We start from the raw sequence: 5096 nt of genomic DNA on the forward strand, positions 1-5096 counted from the left end.
CAGGTCCGTCAGCAGCTTGGACTGACCCCGTAGTGCTGCCGTGAGAACTTGACTCCCAAGCAGAGTTCAGACTGTCCGAAATGTTGTCCTCAGGCAGAATGCCATCTTGAACACGCAGACCCTGAGCCGCTAACCAAGCTTGAAAGTTAACCAGTGCGGCAGGCAATTGAGGTGCAGGAGGTTCAGGCCAAGCATCCCACTGGGCATGTTGAGGAGCATCTGGATGGGCAGCATTGTGAGGGCCATTTTCATTGGCAACACCATTCTGAATCAGCCAGTTTTGTAGCTGCTGTTGGTAGAGTTGCTCGGCAGTAAGGCCGTCCCCGAACATGGGGTGAGGGATACCATTGACATGCGGTGGTTCTTCATCTGCCATAGGAACTTCAGGGTCATGGGCATTCCAGTCTGCTCCCCGAAGAATGAAGACAGCAGCAGTCCAGCAAGCACGGTCCCCTCCCAATTGACGGACAACGATGCTCTTAGGAATTAGACGCATATGAATAACCTGGACCTTGATCAGCACCACACGACGGTCGATATTGGGGTTATTCCAAGAGACCAGACGGCCATAATCATCTACAGAACGTTGCAGGTAAAAGTCGGTCTGATAATCATCAGGAAATCCGATGTACATAAGCCAAACCACTGGACCATAGGTAGTGGTGCGCATGTTCAGAGCCGCATTGTGGCGCACAAAGGAAACTACTAGATCTTCATCATCAAGCTGGAAGGTGGTGTTTACTGCAGTATCTCTGATGAAGGAGTTGGCAAATGCAAACATACCGATGCCCAGGGGATGGTCAGATGTTTCGGTAGTGTGCAGACCCGCTTCATGCAGAAGACCTTCAATAGTTTCGCGGAGTCCCTCCCGGAGATGTAGTGGCACGAATCTGCTCACCTCCGCAATAGCCAGAAAGCTGTTGTTGAGCGGGGGTATGGGATTGACGGCCATGTCGGCACGAATCTTGCGGTCCGCCGGCCCAGGCTCTACCGACCAGCCGGGCGGCAGAAAGGGAATGGGGTTCACCGGGTAGTTGGCCATGGTGGTTTGAGCGGCGGAGGGGACGAGACAGGCGATGAGATCGTTGGTGGGTGGCGGAGCAGATAGAGCAGAGGGTGCTGCCGCATTGGGAAGCGAGGCGGACGGAGGGGTGGAATGCGAGTAGTCCAGGATGGTTGAGAGGGTTTTTGGTCTCCATTGCCATCGCTGGGCCCATCGACGCCGCCAGCAGGAAGTTGCCAGATGTCCGTAATAACCACAGATATTGCATCGAACTGTAGAGGTGGTGCGGCTATTCGGACGACTGTGGGGGCAGGTTGGAGTGATTGTGGGAGGGGTGTTGATTTGATGCCTCTGCCGGTCAGCCACAGCCGGATTTTGCAGATTATCATCCATAACTGAATTAATGGAAGGCGTAGACCTCACTTTGGTAGGACAGTTATGGCATTTATGTCCCGGCGCTGAGCACGTAAGGCAAATAAGCCGTGCATGGCAAAGATTCTTATTATGTCCCCATTGTAAGCATCTAGCACATAATTGTCCCCAATTTTTGGCAATATCCAAGGCTTCCTTTGGAGAATATCCCGCACGCGATAAATCAGCAATATGAGATTGAGACAAGAACGGAGGCCAGGAGGAGTGTGGTGGCGCATACCGGAGAGCAGAGGTAAGGAAGCTTTGCGGCAATGGTGGATAATCAGTGATATTAGTAAACCGAAAACTCCCAATCACAATTGAATGCTCAGAAAATCCCGAGAGGTCCGAGGCACATTGATTGTCCTCATTAATACTGTCTAAAATATTCGTCTGCACTGTCGGACCAAACATGCACGACGGCAATGAGGAAGAACACGAAGCTTCATTGTTGTTCTTGTCATGAAAATTCATGGAGGTTATAGGAATGAGATCAAATTTACCAAGCTCCTTAGAAGAGGCAGGATTGATCGACGTGTCCTGAAAGATCAGATGGCTGTAGCGAATAGCCAGAGGGCTGCGCGCAGCAATGGGCTCGAGGTGTTCATCAGCATGCCATTGCTGTTCAAAATGTTTGTATCCATTGAAACGACCATTGAAAAGATGAAAATGACATATAAAATCCGGCCAAATACGATCTTTGAGTCCATGGATGAAATGACCCACTTTGTTACCAGCCACAGAAAAGCGAAAAGATCTGACATTGAGCTTAACCACCTTGAATCCCTTGGGATGCCCACCAATACAGCATTGCAAAGCCACACCCACAGATTCTTCAGAAAGGGGAAAAGAGGCCGAGGAGAAAGAAACCACCAAGAAGGATTCCTTGGTAGTGCGAGATGGAGAAAAGTGAACCGTTTCTCCAAATCTTCGACGTACCTGTTCTGATACTGCAAGACCAGGGTTGAAATCCCAATGCAGTAGTCCTTCCATGGTGAGGATTGGAGGTTAGATCCATCGTTGGGAGGAAGCAGGTGGGAGAGAGGAGAGGCGGAGGAGAGGTGCCATGGCGGTCACGAGGTCGCTATGGTCGAGCAAGTTTCAACTGGGCTCTTTGATTGGTAATTTTAACATTCATGAATTTCTAAAAATGTTACTCCAGAAAATGTTCACAACTATTGAAAAATATTTGTTAATTCCAAAAATGTTCATGAATTTCAAAATATGATCATAATTCAAAAAATGTGCATGGGTTTGACAAACATGAATTTTAAAAATTTCAAAAATTCAGAAAATGTTTGCAAGTTCAATAATGTTCATGGATTTGAAAAATAGTTTATGAATTAAAAAATGTTCACTTTCACAGAATGTTTGCAAATTGAAAAATATCATGAGAAAATATCTTCAGGAATTCAAAAATGTTAACAAATTTGAGAAATTATCACGAATTTCCAAAAACATTTGCAAGTTTTCAAAAAATGATCACGAATTTAAAAATAGAAAAAGGAAAAGAAAAACAATGTAATACCGAGAAATAAAAACGGTTCAGGGAAGGTTATAGAATTTAAAAAACACAGTAAATAGGAGATTTCTTATCTTCTCTTGTAGTAATGACTTGGGCTTCTTGAGCCAACTTCGCACATGTCGGCGGTTCATGACATTGTCTCCACTATGCATGACTGCGTTTGACCCGGGCTCTATCAACAACATCAAAATCGCTTTGATTTAACTTAGATTTTTTTTATAAAATATACTTTTATTTACTCATAATAAAACATCAAGGAATAAAAAATACAATGAGCATACACTCGAAATCTGTATAATTAGCATACATACAGTCAATATCAACATGCTTAATTAGATGACATGTGTCATCCAGATATGAAATCTAACTAATGGCTAAAAATACAAACCTCTTATAGATAAATGGGTAACAAATAGATGCCATTTTAAGACACATGCATTAATTAGCAGACCAATAAATGGAGTATGATAGAGTGCCAAGAATTAACTGCCTACCAAATTTGCCTTTTGTATATAAACACAACCAAGGAGGCATGGCAACCCCGCATCAGAACTCCAGAACAGGGTTTGAACACACAAGAAAAAGAAATTGTAACTTCCCAAGGCTAACTCACCTACTCTATGGCGCCTCTCAAGGACCCCAGAGCTCTCTTCCTGGCGGTCATTGTTGTGACCGCCATGGCCATGTCATCATGTCATGCTGCACAAGGTAGTAAGTAATTATATGTACATGTCATCATGTCCTGTGAGCTTATTCATATTTCATACTAGTATAAGTCTTATATGTTTACGTACATGCGGTCAATCGAGTACTAAAAAATTTGTGCGTGGATGCACAAACACTGCAGGTGCAGAGGAGTGCAACCGGATCCTGCCGTGCACAGACAGTACGTGCTACTTCCACTGCCAGAAGCTGGGGTACAAGGACCCCAAGACGCGCTGTGAGCGTAGCCCTCCCACTAAAGGCCAGTTCTACGATACATGCTGCTGTCTAAAACCGGAGATGGACGACAACGGGCTGCCATCGGAGTGATCGGTCTTAACTTGGTCGTCTTAGTGGTTATTTGAAATGTTTATCCGAGCGTGTCGATCTTGCGCGTAATAATTAATGATGGTGAATGATTGACCTGTTTCAAGTTAAAGAATAAATATATTGGTGAAGAAAAGTATGCATAAGTCCATCGATTTGCCTGCAGGGTCGCCCAAGATAAACTTGGCATCGATCGCTTCACGTGTGTCTTGATTTACATGACCATGCAGTGAAACATGTCAAAGTGTGTTCGTTTCTGGCAAATTACGGCAGATTCAGTTACGGGCCAACAGGACAGCAACAGGGGAAAAGAAAGTCGTACTACCAGAGTTGACCTCTGCGAAACAGAAACGCAGCCGGGCGCCGTGCAAGGCAACGCTGAGTGACAATCTCTCACTCCTTGAGCAACACCCGCTGACAATGGGCCAAATATGCGGCGAGCTGGCAAGCGAGGAGGCCGTGGTGGCCATGGCCCCGGAGAAATATAAATTTGTCGCCGAGCAGGCGCGACACAGCCAGATGAGGAGGAGGCGCTGGCGGCCCGGGCGATCTCAGACGACCTCACGTAAATCATCGACCTCACGTCCACCAACGAAGACAGGTCGTAGATTTCAATGAGGAGGAGTAGTGCATGGCAGGCGGCACGACCTCGAGTCCAAAGTAGGACGGTCTGTGTGCCATGTCCTACTATTCATCACCGGTGACCGGACCTTTACTTCACGGGTCTCATCTCCGCCGCACCTGGACACGGCCTATGCCGGTTGGAAAAAACAAGGACTTGAAGGATGGGCGCCGCCATAGATTTATACTAGGTTTAGGTCCCGTCGCTTTTGTTTAATAAAATATGTCAAAAATGTAATGATTGTGCTCCCGTTTAGATGAAAATCATCTGGTTTGCATGTAACCGTCCGGTTTGAAATATATGTGGCCACTGTTGGATGTTCGGCTCCCGCTTCACTGTCCACGGATTGGTCTAGACCAATCCGCAGGCGAATGTGGTGTTCGATTTGGGGGGCAGCATTGGAGATGCACTAAGAGCATCTACAACCACATATATCTAATCTGACCCCTCAAACGTCCGCAGACGTGTCCAGGCACGACCATGGGTAGTGACAGGGCACCCCTCAT

At 46.4% G+C, this 5096-nt stretch overlaps 1 long non-coding RNA gene across 1 annotated transcript; it reads left to right on the forward strand.

The window, feature by feature from the left end:
- The first annotated feature begins 3423 nt into the window (after positions 1-3423).
- LOC141021671 (uncharacterized) lies at positions 3424-4119 on the forward strand. Its single transcript, XR_012182924.1, has 2 exons — positions 3424-3647; positions 3787-4119. It is a non-coding gene; the product is annotated as an uncharacterized lncRNA (long non-coding RNA).
- The last annotated feature ends 977 nt before the right edge of the window (positions 4120-5096 follow it).

Source organism: Aegilops tauschii, chromosome 1 (genome assembly GCF_002575655.3).
Source record: "Aegilops tauschii subsp. strangulata cultivar AL8/78 chromosome 1, Aet v6.0, whole genome shotgun sequence".
Lineage (NCBI taxonomy): Eukaryota > Viridiplantae > Streptophyta > Magnoliopsida > Poales > Poaceae > Aegilops > Aegilops tauschii.